The following is a 19,417-nucleotide window of genomic DNA, read 5'->3' on the forward strand; positions in this document are numbered from 1 at the left end:
CATGGAAGTTTTTGTCTATATTGTAAGATGCATGTTCTTTTTTCATTAATGAACAGCTTAGGTATTAATTTAAAAAACAACAACCCTTAAGTTGCTAAATTAAAAGAACATTGTGTGATAAATAAAAACAGACTAAAATCTTGATATAGCTAAAATCCACAGCAATGTCTACCTGCTTCTGAAAAGGCTCCTGGCAGCCAGCAGTTTCTGGTTGTAGGAAACCTCTTTGGCACAGGAAGTTCTTTACCTGCCAGCAAAAATGAGCTGAAAGCGTGGCCAGGTGGCTCTCCCGGGGAATAAAGTTCCAGGAAGTCTGAGTCACATCAGAAAGGATATTACATGGACCCTTCATTTGTTTAAAGATGTGTTTGCCACCAGGAAAGCAGCCCCATGGTGCAGAGCGGTAAAGCTGCACTACTGAAGTTTTAAGTTCTGCTCATGCCCTGAGTTCGATCCTGGTGGAAGCTGGTTCAGGTAGCCGGCTCAAGGTTGACTCAGCCTTCCATCCTTCCGAGGTCAGTCAAATGAGTTCCCAGCTTGCTGGGTGGGGGGAGTGTAGATGACTGGGGAAGGCAATTGCAAGCTACCCCATTAAAAAAGTTTGCCATGAAAACGTTGTGATACTATTCACCCCAGAGTCAAAAACGACTGGTGTTTACCCAGGGGACTACCTTTACCTTTTTATGCAACCAGCTGTGGAGTCTTGTGAGCAAATATTCAATTTTGTAAGCTACTGATGTTAAAGTTGTGAGCAATTGATTTATCTACTGCATAAATTGGTTTGCTCTGGGACCATTTTTTCTGAGCTAAGAGAAAAATGTGTGAGCCGGAGGTCTGAAAAACTGTGAGCTAGCTCACACTCACTCAGCTTAGAGGGAACACTGGTCTCAACTTTCAGACTCTTTAGGCAGTGGGCAACTTACATAGTGTCAGCAGTAACAATAAAACCTATTTAAAAACAAACCCAACATGGCAATAGACTAAAATGCAAAGGCTTCTTTCTAGGTCATTCCTGTTCTCTTATGTTCTTATAAGGGTGATTAACACATGGAATTCACTGCCACAGGAGGTAGTGCCAGCTACAAACATACATAGCTTGAAGAGGGAATTGGATAAACATATGGAGCAGAGGTCCATCAGTGGCTATTAGCCACAGTGTATTGTTGGAACTCTCTGTCTGGGGCAGGGATGCTCTGTATTCTTGGTACTTGGGGGGAACAACAGTTGGGAGGTTTTCTAGTGTTCTGGCCCCACCGATGGACCTCCTGATGGCACCTGGGTTTGGTTTTTTTGCCACTGTGTGACACAGAGTGTTGGACTGGAGGGGCCATTGGCCTGATCCAACATGGCTTCTCTTATGTTCTTGTTCTTATGCTGCCCTTTTACAGATCTGACAAGCTGCTGCCTTTCCTATCACCCAAGCCACTGAGAATCCAGCCCTCATGGCCTCAGCTCCACCATCCACAGAGATAGAGCAGGAGGCCAACTGCCCCATCTGCCTGGAGTTCCTTATGGACCCCGTGGTCCTGGGCTGTGGGCACAGCTTCTGCCAGGCCTGCATCACTGACTACTGTGAGAAATGGGAGACTCGGGGAGACTTGGAGTGTCCTGTCTGCAAATTCAAGTTTCAGAAAGGGGCTTTCCGCCGAAACTGGCAGCTGGCAAACCTAGTTGAAAAAATTAAACTGGTGCCACAAAGTTCAAGAAAAGGTGTTTGCTTGAGACACCAGGAAAAACTCCACTTCTTCTGCAAACAGGATGAAAAATTGGTGTGTGTTGTCTGTGAGCGACTCTCAGAACACAAAGGACACACAATAGTTCCCCTGGAAGTGGCTGCTCAGAAATACAAGGTAGGAACTCATCTGGATCCTTGCTGGTGGAATTCCGTCATTCTCTGGAGAAGATGCACTTTCCTCCCAGCATAGCGGAAGAGGAGCTCTCCCTCCAGTGCTGGTGCTTCCGACTGTAAGGAGATTGAAGATACCAATTGTGGGTTTTTCTCCTTTTTATGATGAGTGTTTGGGCCATACTGAGAACAAAATTAAGACCAACCCACTTTTTCTGTTTAATCAAGGTGGTTTTATTGCTCAAAGTTATATATTATTTACTCTGCTTAGTAGGGTACACTTTTCCATGCCAGTCTTTGCAGAGCAACAGGATATAGCGACAAGAAGACTCAAAGATTTGTTTGACGTTTTAGAGGAGGAAAGGCAGAGGGAGGGAATAATAGTCAAAGGATGAATAAAAATGGGTGGAGCGAGGGAAAAGGCAACTGCTAGATATTAGGGGTACTCATTATGGGGATATTTGGTTAATGTAGGAGAGTTTGCCCAGACATAGAACGGGATGCAGAGTGCAGTAAATACATCTCCCAAGAAGTATATGGTTAAAAAAAGTAAACTTACATTTATTCAAGTAGATCCACATTCAGGTTGCAGTCAAAAGAAGAGAAAGAAACTTAATCTATAGAGTACTTCCCTTCCACAAATGGCCAGCCTGTCTGGCCTCATGTGTGTGAGAATATGAGGGCACTGTATTTACAGGAGAGGCCTCTTGATGCATTGGTCTCTGTGGAGGCCCATGTGTAGCCAGCCTGCAGCTCATTTTCTCCAATAGCCTAGTTTTTAGCTCTTCCTTTCCTTGCACCCAGCTCAGCCAGATCTTGCAAAGCAGCAGTTCTGGTATTGCAGTGTCACACGCTGGAGAGCAGGCAAGGGGGAAGTCCGAGTCCAGTCCAAGTCAGAGCCAGAGGAGCGTTGAAGGAACCAGTAGCTGAGTCCGAATTGCAGTCTGAAAGCAGGATCGTACAATCCAGAAGTCAGGAAACTGGGAAGTCAGAGCAGGAACAGAGCCAAGGAACGGGAGCTGGAGTAGTCGCAAGTCACCGGAGGGACTTGTTGCTTCCACAGAGCATGCAACTCGAAGCAGGAGCTTAGATAGCCCGCTGCTGCTGTTTCCAGTTAGCAGGCAACGGGGCCAGCCTGCCGTTTGCTAAAACTCTGGGCTGAGTGAACGTCTTGCCCGCAGTTTGGCCTCTTTCCTTCAGATCGCTAAGTCCTGACAGAGCCTTTCCCGTACTCGAGCAAGGCAAGGTGGTGAACTGGGATGTGTGTCTACCTGTTGTTGGTCCTCGTCAGCTGTACAGCCAGGTGTTGAGAACCCTGCGGGCAGTGGCAATGAATCAATCAAGTTGTGAGAGGGTTCAGTTGTCGGCTCCGTTGGGTCTGCTAACCCTGTCGGCTCTGCCTGGGCAGTCCCCTTGTCAGAGCCCATGACATGCAGTAAGATAAACAACCCCCCTCCCCTTTCCACACACTTCTCATTCATGTTTTCCATCTCCCTTCACCTAATTTTTCCATGTTCCCCTCCCCCTTTATTTTCACTTCTTGACCTCAAGACCTTTTCATCCCTATCCTGTTTGGCGACAGAATGTATTTAAGAGCAATGTAGTGGAAAACTTATGCTGATATTATGAATGGCACTGGGTTTGCTGGGCACATTTGCACTAGTGCTGCTGAGGTTCCATCCCCCCTTCTTGGACTGCGATTCTGTGCTTGACATCAGCTTGCATTGCCACAATGGCACTGGGTTCTGCTGGGCACTCTGATTGCACTAGTACTGCTGGGTACTCTGTACATCGCTTTGGTTCTACTAGGCTTGCAGAATTGTGGCCCCTCCCTTCAGTTTCTACTGCAGAGATGATCTGGTCTGACATAGTCCTTTAGAAACTGTGAAGGACGGGGGCACCTTCTTTGGGCATAGTGTGCTTCTTAACATCCAGTATGATGAGTCACATCAGAAAGGGTATTACATTGGGCCCTTCATTTGTTTAAAGATGTGTGATGCTTTGGCTAGCTAGTTAAAATTAGTACAAAGGCAGACTCCTAGCTCTCAAAAATGTCTTGTAAATGTCTGAGATTGTCAGGTCTTGGGTTTCAAAATGGAGATCAGAAGCCCACCCAAGTGCCTGCTCAGAACACGAGTGGCGTGACAGAAGTTTGTTTTGCTGTCAGGTCATAGCTGGCTTATGGACACCCTGTAAGCTTTTCAAGGCAAGAGAGGTTGGGAGGTGGTTTGCCTGCCACTGCCTGCCTCTAGGTCGGCCCTGCTTATCAGGCTATCCTGGGACTAACCAGGTCAGGGGTAGGCTGAGAGTCATGAGACTAGCCCAAGGTCACCCAGCGAGCTTCCATGGCAGGACTGGGGGTTCAAACCTGGATTTCCCAGATCTTAGTCCAGCACTTTAAGTGTTACTGCACACAGGCTCTCCTGATGGAATAGCATGCTGGAATTTGATTTTTTTTTAACTAACATGGTTATATATATGAATTTAAATAAATGTGCAATGGTGGCCAGGAGGGAAGAGCATGGAGTAAACCTTTAAAAGAACACATTTCAACTGTGATCCCCCCTCTCCCCAGGATCAATTCTGCAACCGTCTGGAGGTTCTGAAGAAGGAGAGAAAGAGAATTGTGGTGTATAAAGGAGATGTGGAGAAGGAAAGTCAAATCTTGCTCGTAAGTCTAAATAGCAGAAAAATCAACCTACGAGGCTGCCCCCACTTTCAATTTAGAAGGACGGTTGCCGGGTCTCCCCTGGCCACCAGTGGGGGATGGGGGGGTAGGTTTGCCAGATCCAGGTTGGGAAACTCCTGGAGATTTGGGGAGGGAGACTGAGACCTCAGGAGGGTCTAATGCAGGGCTGGGTTAAGGCCAACTGAAAGTGCGGTTCAGCCACTGCTGATTCTAGGGGGGGCAAACTTGGGATATTCAGTAGTATGTACATTCCTGCCCCCCCACAAATTTCTCTTGCCCACAATGCAGCCAGGGAAGCTGCAGTTAAGGTTAAGAGACCAAGCGAGGGGAGGGGGCTTCTGAGCACTTTTGCCCCCTGTGGTGTTTCTACTCAACCATCATGTCTCATCCCCCGATGGGAACTGGGGAAGTCAACCTGTGGAGGCTGTTTTAGTGAGGGAACAAATGGACTCAAGAAGCCCCTTCTACTTTCTGGGTTTTCTGCTGCAGACTGGATCCTCTGTGGCTGAAAGAACCCCTCCGGGATAGGAGCCTCCTCAAGGGTCTCTTCCCACTGCAGAGACCAGCTGTGTTCCTGACGTTGGCCTGCTTTTCTTCTCTTTCCATCTCAGAAATAAACCAAAGAAGAGAAACAAGAGACAGTAGCCAAGTTCAGGAAACTGCACAGAATTCTGGAGAAACAAGAGAATTTTTTGCTGGCCCAGATGGAAGAGGTGGAGAAAAAGGTGGTGAGAAACAGGGATCGGCAACTGGCCAGAATCTCTGAGGAGCTCTCTTCTCTGGAAAGCCTCATCCGGGAGATGGAGGAGAAATGCCAGCAGCCGGCCAGTGATCTCCTGCAGGTGAGAGTGTGGCAGAAACAGGCAGAGTCCCCTTGGGGAGAAGGATGGCTCCAAATCCCCTCTGTTTAGCAGAAAAGCAAAAGCAAACCAGCCCAGTTTATGTCGCTAGCAAGTTTTCAGCTCTGCACCAGGGCCACTTTCCCCTCTGTCCCTTTCCACCTCCAGCCAGGGGCAGACTGCAAAACAACACTCCCTGGAAATACATTCCCCCACAGCCCCCTGCCCCTCCCTGTTAGACTGCAGCCACTGGAAGCCAAAGTGTGTTTGTGTTTCAACCAACAGTCTGAGGAACCCCATGGTTGCTGGGAAACTCTTTCACAACACCACCAACCAGGAAGGAGGGTCACATGCAAGACTTTTCACAACCCATTTTAAAAGGAGGATGTCTAGGGTCGGTGTGGTGTGGGGAATGTCACTTATATATAAAATGCACACCGACACGCAGTGGCAACGGCATATGGTTACAGGAACAGCATCCACACAGCTGTTCTGGGCACTGCTGTCTGTCTAGCATGTCTGTGCAGATGTGATGGCACTTATGCCCAGACAGACCCTCTCTCCTCTCTTTCCTTTCATCGCTGAACCATGTTGTAAGGCTGCAGAGAAAAGGGGGAAAGTCCACAAGGGGAACACAACACACCCTACTCTGAAGGTCTCTCTCTCTTCTTCTCACCCTCTGCCTTCTTTCTTTAGGATGTCAGAAGCACATTGCAGAGGTAAGTGGATCTTTAACATTAACCTTCTTAATCCTGGGATTGAACTGGGCAGCTTGTGAAGACTATAAGAACATAAGAGAAGCCATGTTGGATCAGGCCAGTGGCCCATCCAGTCCAACACTCTGTGTCACACAGTGGCCAAAAACTCCAGGTGCCATCAAAAAGTTCACCAGTAGGGCCAGGACACTAGAAACCCTCCCACTTTGCCCCCCCCCCCAAAGAACCACCAAGAATACAGAGCATCACTGTCCCAGACATAAAAACATAAGAGAAGCCCTGTTGGATCAGGCCAATGGCCCATCCAATCCAACACTCTGTGTCACTCAGCGGCCAAAAAACCCAAGTACCATCAGAAGGTCCACCAGTTGGGCCAGGACACTAGAAGCCCTCCCACTGTTGCCCCCCCCCCAGCACTGAGAATACAGAGCATCCTAATGATACCTTTCATGAGATTCAAGAAATTGCAACTTACCTCATGGTATTGAAGTCCACACTGGAATCTGGACCATCATTTAGGAATTTTTTCAGAGAAAGGACTTTACCCTTTTGTGTGTCTGTCTATGATACGTAATCTTTGATTTACCTGTCTTTATTATAATAAATGTAATGAGTACTGAGTAGTTCTGGTCACAGTAACCAATAGGGTTAGTGTAGCCAGTTCTTAAGAAAGCAGGAGCTGTGCGTTCCTCTTCAAGGGCCCGCCCACCTTCCAGTGCTTTCAGCATCAGCCTGTTTCTCTTGGCTTTCTGCCAGTTCCTTCCTCTGCTTCTCTGACCCACTTGGGGCGGAGGGGAGGGAGGGAGATTCTGAATGGGATGGATGGTACCCTAATGGGATTTTCTCCAGGTATGAAGACAAGGAGTCGTTTGAGAATCCAGTGGCTATTCCACTTGCACTGAAGTGGCACATCTGGGACTTCTCAGATTTAAATTTCCTTTTGGAGGGCATCAAGAAGCAACTCAAAGGTAATGAAGAAACACTGCTGGAGTTTCAGACTGGACATTAGAGTGGGCCAGATGTGTTTTAGTATGTTCCAGGCTGGCTATGGAATCTGGGGAGTTTATGTATCAGTTCAGAAGGCCATTTTAGTTCACCATGGAAAGTTTTCTGATCAAAATTCTGCCATAACTTCAGCTCAGAATTGCATTACATGGACTTCTCGAAATTATATTATGTTGTTGATCTCTAATCATTACTGCAGCCACGCAAGGGCTCTTGGTGAGGTAGATGGTGAAACAAGCACCTAAAATGACAGGGAGGGAGGCTGCTCTTTAGGGCATCTATTTTTAATGAAACAGCCGCTGGATCAGTCTCAGGGACACCACCCCCCCTTCTCTCTGCAATGTGTCTGTGACCAAATCAGACTTCTCAAAACTGATCCCTTTGATTGGATGTTTGTGTTTGTTTGAATATGTCGTAGCAGAGCCCACGGAATGGTCTCAAAGGGACAGACTGGTTTTAAAGTAGAGTCATACCCTTCGAAGCCCATTGAAATCAGTGAGTCTGAAGAGTGTAACTCAGCTCAGTATGTGCTGCGGAGCCTCTGTCTAGAAGCATCCTAAATTTAGCCAATTTGGACCCTTGGCTGCAGTCCTTAGCATACTTTCTATGACATGAATCTCAACTCCAGTCACTTGTGAACACAAATCTGAATATTTGTACACAATCCCCCACCCCCAAGATAGTCTCTACTTGACCCTGAAGCTGTAACTCAGAAGAGATATGTACCTGTGTGCCATCAAGTCACAAATGACTTCTGGCAACCCCCACCAAGAGCTGATAAAGACCAGTGTTTGCTGTTTTCTTCCTCTGCAGCGTCTTCTTTGGTCGATCCAAGTACTCAGCTTAGCTTCTGCAGTTTGACAACATTGGGCTGTATCATGCCCCTCCCCTCCCCAAAAGAAAACAGTATTATTAGCTGGTATTTTTGTCACAAGAAGGGCCTGCTGCTCACTTTCCATTCCTTTGCTTCCTCAGACACTCTGGATTCTGGACTTCATCCGCAGAAAGGTACATTTTTCTTCATAAACTGATCAATTATTTCTAAACTAAAAAGCTTCACCTAACAATTTGTGTTCTCCCACTTGGTGTTCTCAGAGATAACACAACTGAATGCTCTTGTTTCGTTCCTCAGAATCTTATGCTCCCTGCCACAGCCAGTTCCTTCTTGTTCTGAGGATGTTGGTAAGGGTGAAAGAAAAGGTTGAGGGGATGAAACCTGCCGCCATATTTAAATGATGGGAGAATGGTTGCTGGACAACAGGTTGACTGAGTTCCATAAGAAAAGTCTCTCTATTCTCCTGCCAAAGGTGGGGCATCAGGTTTGCCAGCCCAGGGTAGATCATGCCTGATGTTCAATAGCTCCATGTTGGTAACTCCAGTCCAGAAGAAGTTCTAACTGGTAATATTGCAATTCTTTTAAAATTTCCACTGCGGATACCAGAACAGGCATTAATTTTTGTAGCAGTTGGGGGTGGGAGCAATTTGAATTAAGTACCAAGGATATTTCTGTCAATTCTAGCTCTGCCCTTGTTCAATGTGTAGCAGGTTTTCCGCCGCTTCTCCATTGCATTCAGGCACCTTCTGGGTTTTCCCAGCTTACTTAAACCAAGTTTCCACTGGAGTTTTGGAAAGGATTGCAGTGAAGTTTGGGCAGCTGCTATGTGGGTGGGAGAATCCAGATTTTCCCAGCCTCTGTGGCCACTATATCCCTGACCCTGTCCTATGGTGAGCATTTCTTTCCCTCACTTTTGGAGGCTTTTAATTGTTTGTTTCCAATAGATTTGATTCCCTTTTAGGGAATGTTCCTTAAGCCGTAAGGTCTCCACATCCACCACTAGCAGATGGGTCAGAGGCTGCATTTTCCCGGCATATAAGTCCAGGGGACTGGATCCCCCTTTGGGTGTTACAGCCCACTCCCTCAGAGGGGCAGAAACCTCAGCATTATCTGGTCCTTCCCTAATGTTGATTTTAAAGTTTTGTATAAATTACTATATGGACATGTTGTTAGCCGCCCTGAGCCTGCCTCGGCAGGGAGGGCGGGATATAAATAAAATATTATTATTATTTTTCCTTAGAGGTGGTCTGTAGGGCTGCAGCCTGGAAATTGTTCCACTCATTCACCAGGCATTACAGGATTGACAAAATGGGCTCAGCTGGGACTGCTTTTGGAAGAAAATGGTCCTGGAGCATACCTTTTCAGGCTAGAGTCTGAGATTCTTCCCCTCTCTGAGGCATGCTGCTGTCTTATGTGCCAGATGTGGAGACTTCCCCACCCCGGACCACTGGAGAATGGAAGAGTTGTCTCACTGTGCATCTCCCTTGTCAGTGGTCCTAGAGTAGGGCAGTCTCTTCCCATCCAAGGGGGTGAATTCCCTTTCTCAGAAGGCACTTGAGCCAGAGTAGGTGTGCTGTATTGACTCTATGGGGCTTCTTTGCCTCAATTTCAGTTTCCTGAACTGGTGGGCGTCTCTTTTGAGTTCTTCACCCTGTTCTCTGTGTGGTCGGTTGGAGGTTTTTTTGGACCATTTTATTGGAGGTCTGATTTCATGTTTGATCATTTGGAGAGGGAGTTGTGCTGCTTCGGGGCCAGACTGGGGCCTGGGAGCGAAGCCCGTCCCCTCCCAGAATTGCAAGGTTCTGGACTCTCCCGGTCTCCAGGAATGAGCTTCTCCCAGAAGTAGAGACTGCCCTACCCCAGGACCAGCAAGAAGGAAGATTCATGATAAGGGAGACAAATCTTCTGTTCTTGTGTGCGATTTCTAACCAAAGAAGCCTATGACTGAAATTGCCATTGTTTTTTTTTCTCTTCTTCATAGTTCTCTTTTCAGGATGGGATACGGGAGGAAATAGATTGTGTCCCTGTGGGTGCTTGTTGTGCACATTGTCTGCCTTCTGAAGCATGTGGGAAGACAGCTCTGCCTTTTAGAAGGGCAGGAGCAGGCAGGAGAGCCTGATGACCAAGGAGAGGGTGGCAGAGGTGGGAGGAGGCCATGACTGGCAGGAGAAGGAAGCCGAACAGGCCAGTGGGTGAAATCCCCCAGCTGATGCCGTTTCACTTCTTGTCTCCTCATTTTCCCTCAACAGCAAATGTGACTCTGGATCCAGACACGGCCCATCCATGGCTCATCCTGTCTGAGGGTCAGAAAAGCGTGCAAATGGGAGAAAAAGCTCAAACTCTGCCCACCAGTCCGGAGAGATTTGAGAACTATAATGCTGTGCTGGGCTGTGAGGGATTCACAGGAGGCCGCCATTTCTGGGAAATCCTTGTGGGAAGTGAGGAAAGCTGGGCTGTGGGGGTGGCCAGAAAGTCTGTGAGGAGGAAGGGAGAACTCACTTTTATTCCTGAGGAAGGGATGTGGGCTGTGGGGAAGTGGGGAGGGATGCACAGGGTTGGTATAAAAGCTCACCCTCCCCTGACTGTGAGTGGGGAGCTGAAGAGGATCCGAGTGTGCCTGAACTATGCTGGGGGTCGAGTGGCCTTTTTTGATGCTGACCGAGCAGCCCTTCTCTACGAGTTCTCTGGAGCCTCCTTCCATGGAGAGACCCTCCTGCCCTTCTTTAGGGTGCATAAAAAAGGCCGCCTCAAAATATCTTCATAGGACTTTTTCTTGACACCAGGACCATCGGGAATATTATTTCTCCATACCTGTAAAGACCTCTCCTGTATAGGTTTGCCAGGTCTGTGTTGGAAAACACCTGGAAACTTTGGGAGGTAGATCTGGGAGAGGGCGGGGTTTGGGGAGGGGAGGGGACTCAGCATGGTACAGTCCCATAGCGTCCATGGTCCAAAGCAGCCATTTTCTCCAGGGGGACTGATCTCTGCCAGCTGGAGATCAGTTGTAAAAGTGGGAGATCTCCAGGCCCCACCTGGAAGCTGGCAACCCCACTCCTGTCTCCAGCCACCAAACTGACGGGTAAAATGGAGACATTTCCCCCTCCATTTCCCAACATTCCTTTCCCCCCCTTCGTATCTTCTTAAACTGACAGTAATGCCTTTCCCATTGTACAAGATGCAGGAGAGCTCTGAACAGACCCCCCCCCCCCCGGCCATCTCTCCAGCCTTCGTTCTCCTCAAGCACAAGAGAGGAATTGCTACAGAGCCTGTGGAGAAACGCCATTTTAATCCAGGTTGGAGCTTCATTGGGAGGGAAAACATGAAACTGCGAAGCAGGCTTGGGCCTAGCCTTCTCCTCACTCCCCCCTCCCTTCCAGAGCCAAACCAACAACGCTAGGGGGAAAGTCTCCTAGAGAGACAGGAAGTTCTTTTGTTCTCTGCATGTGAGTTTGGAGGAAGAGTTTTCAGTTCTCAGCTGCAGCTCGAAGGAAGAGGTTGCCAGTGTGGGGGCTCCTGCCTGTGCATGCGGCCTATTCAAGAGAAAAGGCCCCCAGGCAGTCAGACCAAGTAAGTCATCCAAAAAGGCAGGGCGTGTTTAGACCAGGGACAGGAGGACGCGTTTAAAACCACATTTTGTTTGTCATGCTGTTTGCTGTACGGGTGCTGTGCTGTGCTAACTTTTTAAATGCAACTGTTTTTGTTTTGTTCTTCTTTTCTTTTCTTTTTCTCTTTTAAATAAATATATTTTTACTGTTTGAATGCTGGCAGTCAATCTCTGTACCACATAGATCCCCAACCGCTCTAGACCCCGCTGTGTTGAGAAGGGGGCCCCGGGGAAGGGGGAAGGCATGCAGTTGGATAAGGTGCCAATCCTCCAGGGGTGCCCCAAAGAAGTGCTGAGGTCTCTGTGAAACCCAAGTGCAGGGTGGCAGAGGACCTTGAGGCCTAGCCTCATAGCTGGAGAGGGGGATTGGGAGTCCTGTTCCTCTCAATCTGAACCCCTAGACTGAGCAGGTGGTGGCAGCGAGCCCAAGGGGCAGGAGGAGAAATAGCTCCCTCCAGGAGTTGGCGACTCAATAGGGAGCTGACAGGACCGGGTCTGAAGGCAGAATCGGGCCGGTTCCGTCACAGAGCCTACAGAGGAAGGAAGAAGAGGCCCTGCATGTTTCGGTTACTCAGTTTCAGTTTGCTTTATTACGGTCCATGACCAAATACACAGCACAATGCAGGCCAACAACAACCACATAAAAATTGTAAAAACCAAGATGGACCTAAATAGGTGAAACGTAAGATATTTAAAAAATAAATGCGAAAATAAAATATAGGACATTAGTATGAATGATGAGATATGACAGATAATACAATAGTGGTCAAACATCTTCTAGCTTAATAAATATAGTGCATATAATAAAAAATTTAAAAATTATACAGCTCCAGAAAAATATTAACTAGAATACACTGGTTAAAAATACAATCTGTTACCTCGACATTAACTTGTAAGAACCATAAAATGCAAGTTGATTGCATGGGAACAAAATTTGGCAACATTATGAATGGTCTCTGTATTTATATCAGTTTCAGTAGCATTTGTGATGGTATACAAAGTACTCAGGCATTTAAGAAAAGATAAAATACAAGCTTGGAAATATTCAAAAAACAGTCAGTTCTAGACCCCTTCTTTACATAATCCTCACGAATTCTCCTAGCTGCCGCCATAAATTTGGCACAATTAATTGTGAATTGGGGGTTAAAACCTGATAACAGCGTATTTCTGATTTTGAAATCAGAAAACCCGAGACATCCCTCCAACAAAGAATAAATGTACCTGGCTCATATGCCAGGGTATAGGCCACACCCAAACAAAACATGGTCAATCATTTCAACCAACAAAACATGGTCAGTCGTTATCTGCACCACAAGGACAAAGCCGCTCAGCCTTAGGCACCTTTCTTTTCTTTTCTTTTCTTTTCTTTTGTATAAACAATTTTTATTGGTAACATATGGTAGCAAATCTATATATCTTACAACTTAAGAAAGAAAAATTTATCTGCCCCATATCTTACTTTTCCCCCACCCCTCCCCCCGTTACTTGACCCCCGCCAGTGTTATTTACTTAAAGAAAAACAAATATTAAAGGTACCCTTAACTATTAATGAACCAAAAGTTATACTCTTGTTTAAAAACTTAATCATTATCAAAGATTGTCCAGTGTCCTTTTATTTTCCACTCTTTTTCTACGTATCTTCTGAACTTCTTCCACTCCATCTTAAAAACTTCTAAATCATAGTCTCTTAATATTCTAAATCATAGTCTCTTAATATTCTTGTTAATTTGTCCATTTCACTCCATGACATAACTTTTATAATCCAAACCCATTTTCTCTGGTATTTTTTCTTGCTTCCACAACTGCGAGCCATAGGCACCTTTCTAAAGTGGCCCTCAACGACTGCTGAAGGAAAGATATTGCAACGGGCCATAGAGGGGGAGCTAGATAATCCGGGACCTTGGCAATATCATTCTGTCTCTCAATATCTTGTAGTCTCTGTTTGACTATGGCCCTGGCTTGATCCAGGGCCATTATCTGGAGAGATTCAGGTGAAAAGCCAAGCGTAGACAATTTCTGATGGATGGCTCTAACCCAAGAAGAACAATATCTATCCTTTAAAATCAACAATGTGATATTCGTGGGGCAATGGCTGAGATTGAGCCAAGTGGTGATTGAAAGCAGGCTCACCCTAGCCTCTATCCTTAGCAAGCCAGTTTCCAAGCGTAGTACCGCATTGGAAACGCAGGTTGGAAAGTGGAAAATGGCTCTCAAGAATTTGGACTGAATTTTTTCAAGGGGATCAAAGCTTGATAAGGATGGACCCAACCTAGTTCCGTAAGTGAGTTGGGGTATTGTTTTGGCCAAGTAGAGTTTTAATGCAACTGGTATAAAATGTCCCCCTTTCGTGAGAAGAAACCTAATAGTGGCCTGGGTCGATTTATGACCAGAATCGGCAGCAGATTCGTGGTGAGCCTTCTTTGACCCTGAGGACTGTTTGTTTCGGTTACTGTTGGGGACTTCCGCTTTTCTTTAATGGGCACCAACGGTTCGATCTTGCCTGTGTTCAGCCTGACTTTTCTGAAGGTCCTGTCCCTATCCAGGTTGCTGCACTTATAGCACTTATTTTTCAGTTATACCGGAGACTGAGAAGATGTTATGCTTACTATAAAGTTATGTTGTGTTGAAAACGCTGCTGCTTTAATTGTTTGTTTTTTGGGAGGTGGGAAGCCGTTTCATAACTGCCAGAGAAGTCCCAGACAGTGCTGTCATTTACAGACTTGATCCATCCACAACTCTGCAGTTGGACAGAAGAATCCAGGGGTGGATTTGCGTAGCCAGGCTCCTGCTGGCCTCTGCTTGCATTAAGGTTTCTCTTCCGGTTGCTTTTGTGTCTCTTTTCAAACCATTCTAGGCCCTTCAACATCCACACAGCCATCTTGCTCTCCTTTGTTTCTCCAAGGAACTGGGAGCTCCTGCTTTATCCTCACTGTGACCCTGAGAGGGAAGTCAGGCCCAGAGCGAGTGAGCTTCACCCCAGAGAGTTTGGGGGCAGAGCTGGGGAGGGGGAGGTCTGGGGAGGGGAGGGACCAAGTGTGTGTGTGTGTGGGAGGGCATAATGACATCCAGTCCACAGATATTCAGCCCCCCCCCCCCGCAAGAGGCGGGGAATCTTATATCTGAGCAGGAATTTGAACCCAGGCCCCATCAGTTCAAGTCCTACCACCTTGTGCAATGCACTGGCTCTCAGCACAGATGGTCATACTAATATATAATCTAGGGGTGGCCAAACTGTGGCTCAGGAGCCATATGTGACTGTGTCACACACATTGTATGGCTCTTGAAGCCCCCACCACTCCATCAGCTGGCTAGGAGAAGGCATTTCTCTGTTTAAATCACTTATCCAAGCCAAGTCAGACAAAAACTTGGGGAATGCATTTAAAGTTGCTTTCTTTCTACCCTTCCCTCCCCCCAATCTATTTGCCTGCATGCCTGTCTGCCTTCCTTCTTGTCTTGTGGCTCTCAAACATCTGATGTTCGTGTCTTGCGGCTCACGAACATCTGATGTTTATTCTGTGTGGCTCTTGCATAAAGCAATTTAGCCACCCCGATATAATCTACATTCCTGGAAAATCTGGTGATAACAAGCAGGGGCCTCTTGAGACTTGTTGGGGGGGATATCAAATCTTGCCCACTTTGTTTGCTGTGCTCGCCCCTGAAGAGTCACTCTAATGTGCTGCCATCTCCTGCTTCATTGGTGCAGTGGTGGGCAGAAACCAAAGGGTCTCCTTTCCCTCCCTCCCGCTTCCACTCATGGGGCCACTACCTCCACTGTCTGGCTTACTGGGCAAGGGCGCCAGGCAGCAGCAGCTCCCATTCCTCCTCTCTGACATCCTGAGGGCTGGGGTGGTGGTGGCAACTTCTACTCCTCTATGCTTAGTGATAAATTCCACTAGGAGCCAGTTACTAAAACTGGTCTGTCTGAAATGACAGGAACAAAATCTTATTAGCAACCAGTTACTAAAATGGAATGCAAAGACAGTTTGAAAAGGATCTCTATCTAATCCCCTTTCAAAGTTGTGTATTCCTTTGGCCATCTCTTCATCCTCTGTCAGCAAATCCCACATTTGAATCATTCTTGGTGTAAAGAGCTGCTGTTCGCCGAGGGTGTGGTGGCAGTGCTGGAGGAGAATAGTGTGGAGAATTGGTACCTGTGTGTGTCCCCGCTTGCACACCATAGCTGTGTGGTTGCAGTTCAGATTGGAAGAACAGCACTGGGGGGTGGGAGACCTACACATGAAACTGCCTTATTCTGGGCAGACTCTCGGTCTGTCCAGGTCCACTCTGACTGGCAGCGGCTCTCCAGGGCGTCAGGTGGAGTTCTTTCGCATCAGCTGCTACCTCTTCATTTCAACTAGAAATGCCAGGGAGTCAGTCCGGGATCTTCTTCTTGCTAAGTAGATGCTCTGCCATTAAGCCATGGCAAGAATCCCATGAACTGAGAGAGAGAAACCTGTTCAAAAATTAAAACCATTTATTAAAATTCAAACTGTGTTGCAATTATTGTTAATCATGTAGCACAATATGCAGCATGCAGAATTTGTTACATTAAACAAATACCCAATTAAAGTGCACTACTATTTCTTAAAGAATGTATGCTGATTGCTCTGCCCAAAGACTATCAGGTGGTTGTCCAGAACAACAAAAGTGGCAAAAATAAAATCACACATTAAATACCCTTTTTCCGTCCGCAGGAGCTAATGTAATTGTCAGTCTGTGATGAACATCTGACATATCTGATAAAGCCCAACCCCTATCATACCGTAAGGCATGAACTTTAAGTCATCTTACTAAAATCCCACCACACAAAGAGCATGGGAAAATGTGGAGTGGAAAGTATGCCTTTTCTCCACCCCCCACCCCCACAATCAAGTGCCATTTAGCCTCTTGCCTGGCATTCTCCTCAAACTGCGCCCCCTCCACCCAAACGAGTGAGCTTTTTGCCTTTTTAAAATGTTCAGTGCTTGGGTATATTGCTTGAGTTTTTGTAGAAAAAGCCCAACAGGAACTAATTTGGATGTTAGGCCACAACCCTTGACACCAAGCCAGTCAGAACTGCGTTCCCGTGTGTTCCTGCTCAAAAAACCCCCGGTTGAGTGATATACTGACTGAATTTTTTTAGTACAAAAAACTCTCCTGTGGGTGGAATGGTGGGTGGGAGTATAAAGGATGGAGTAAATCTCCATGAAGGAAAGTTGCCCCTGTGAATATTTTTGTACTGAAGTGGCAAACAGAGAACAGGACACACCATTCTTGTGAGGAAGCTACCTTCGTGCAATATTTCAGAAATGTCATTGAAGATCCTGTTACAGACATGAGGCAGTTATATCTAGTTTGGCCCTTAAATGACAGTTTTGCTTCTTGTATGTTTTGTGTGCGTGTGCATACCTGGAAGTCATGGCTGACTTCTAGTGACCCCTAGTGAGGCTTGGATGTTCAGAGAGGTGGCTTTTGCCTATTGTTGTATTGCCCGCCTCTGCATTCCAGCCCTGGTATTCCTTGTTTTATAGTAAATAAATCTCAGTTTGGGGTCTTTTCCTCACCCACACCCAGGATCAGTTCTCAAACTGTCGAGGATTCTGAAGAGAGAGAGAATTGTGGCCTATAAAGGACGTATAGTGAAGGAAAGCCAAGATCTACTTGTAAATGTTACTGTTGCTAGGAAGTGAACAGATTCTAGAACTATTATTGAAGCAAAAATGTTGACAGACAAGGAAAGCCCCCGCCACTTTCAATGTGGATGTTCCATGCGCCAGTGGTTCAGTATTCAGCAGAAGAGGCCCACAAAGTGTAGACTTAACACTAGAATTCTGAACAGCGTTATACTTGAAGAGTGGGCTGGGGTGTTGTAGACCTGCACACTCTGGTGCTTCGTGCCCTCTGTGCCCTAGGCAATCACCTAGGCTTGACAATAGGGCATAGATGCCTTTGCTCGATGGTGCTAGGATTCAGAGATTGACGACCTCTGCAAGTGGAGGTTCCCCTCAGTCTCCATGGCTAGTAGCCACCTATAGCCCTATTGCCATGAATCTTTCTAATCCCCTTTAAAAGCTGTCCATTCCTGTGCCCATCACTGCATCCTCTGTCAGCAAATTCCACATTTTAACCACTCTTGGTGGAAAGAAGTATTTCCCTTGGTCCATCCTGAACCTACTGCCCATCAGTTTCATTGGATGTCCCCATGTTCTAATATTTTTGGAGGAGGAGAAAAATTCTCTTTGTCAGCTCTCTCCACCCTATTGCCTCCTGGCTCTGGGATTCAGAGGATTAGCGCCTTTGAATGTGGAGGTTCCCCTCAGCCACCATGGCCAGTAGCCACTGATAGACTTATCCTCCATGAATCTGTCTAATCCCCTCTGAAAGCTGTTGATTCCTGTGGCCATCACTGTATCCTTTGGCAGTGAATTCTACATTTTAATCACTCTCTGTGTAAAACAGTATTTCCTTTTATATGTCCTGAACCTACGTCCTGTCAGCTTCATTGAATGCCCTGGAGTTCTAGTATTCGGGAAGCGGGAAAAATCAACAGCAGGCAGCTGAGTTGCCTAACTCAAACTTAAGCCAATGATCTTTTGATCTCCTTCAACCAATCAGGACTCCCCCCCACTCCCAAGAGACGAGAGAAACTCCCCCACAAAAACAACGTTGACTGTTCTTAGAGTTCCACAATTGAGAAGGATACTTTAACACAACCAATCTCCTATTTTGACATGTTTACTTGCTTTACTTAACTTGGTATTCCTGTTTAGTTTTCGCATCTATTAAAACATTGTCATTACACTGTATGCTAATTTCCACTGTCTGCATATGGGTGAACTGTCACCTTCCATTTCAGTGTATCGGAGGAAGTGTGCTTGCACACAAAAGCTGATCCCTTGAATAAAACTGTGTTGGTCTCAAAGGCTCCCCTGGACTCAGACTTTGTGCTGCTGCTTCAGACCAAAACAGGTGCCCACCTGGATCTACCCCCCCTTCCAACTGTTCCAGCTGAAACCAGCAAAATGAATTGGCAGGGCTGCTGGATGCCTGCACAGGGGCCTTGGGCGGTCAGTGCTGAGGCGGGCTGCTCTCCCTAGTAGCTAACACCTGGTATGTACTGAGCTGAGAAGGGGGGTGGGGGTGGGAATCTTGCAGCTGGGATTTTACTCAGAGCCAGCTCATTCCCTGAACACTCCTCCCCCAATACTTGCTAGAAGCACTGATAGCTACCCCACTGAGACTGAATTTAGCCTTGTGGGATTCAGACGGTGCTGATTCTAAGGGGGGGGAGTATTTGGGATGCTTGCAGGGTTTTTGTAGCAGGAACTCCTTTGCATATTAGGCCACACACCCCTGATGTAGCCAATCATCCAAGAGCTTACAGGGGGTTTCTTACAGCGCCTACAGTAAGCTCTTGGAGGATTGGCTACATCAGGGGTGTGTGGCCTAATATGCAAAGGAGTTCCTGCTACAAAAAAAGCCCTGGCCGCATGTAGATTTCTCTCCCCCCGGAGTTTTATTTCCGTGCCCAAAGTGTAGCTAGGGAAGCTGCAGCTTAAATAGGGAAACCAAGTGAGGGGAAGGGGCTTCTGCGTTCTTTTGTCCCCAGTGGCATTTCTGCTCAAACACTGTATCTTTTCATTGTTGCTTTGCAACAAGAGTCAGCATACGGATGGTGTTTTAGCAGGGAAACAAAAAGACTCAGGAAGCTTACTGCTAGCTTCTCTCTCTGGCTGGTATTTTTGTGATTTTGTGTGTGTGTTTGTGCACACACCTGGAAGTCATGGTGTCCTCTGGTGACTGACCCCTACTGGGGGTCAGGAGGATATTCAGAGAGGTGTCTGAATAAAGCCTGCCCTTATCTTCCTCACTTGGTATTCCAGAGAGGTCTCCCATCCAAACGC

General features: G+C 46.8%; 1 pseudogene; it reads left to right on the forward strand.

The window, feature by feature from the left end:
• The first annotated feature begins 1,442 nt into the window (after nt 1–1,442).
• On the forward strand, nt 1,443–11,686 carry LOC132571808 (tripartite motif-containing protein 10-like; annotated as a pseudogene).
• The last annotated feature ends 7,731 nt before the right edge of the window (nt 11,687–19,417 follow it).

This window comes from Heteronotia binoei, chromosome 5 (assembly GCF_032191835.1).
Source record: "Heteronotia binoei isolate CCM8104 ecotype False Entrance Well chromosome 5, APGP_CSIRO_Hbin_v1, whole genome shotgun sequence".
Taxonomy (NCBI): Eukaryota; Metazoa; Chordata; class Lepidosauria; order Squamata; family Gekkonidae; genus Heteronotia; species Heteronotia binoei.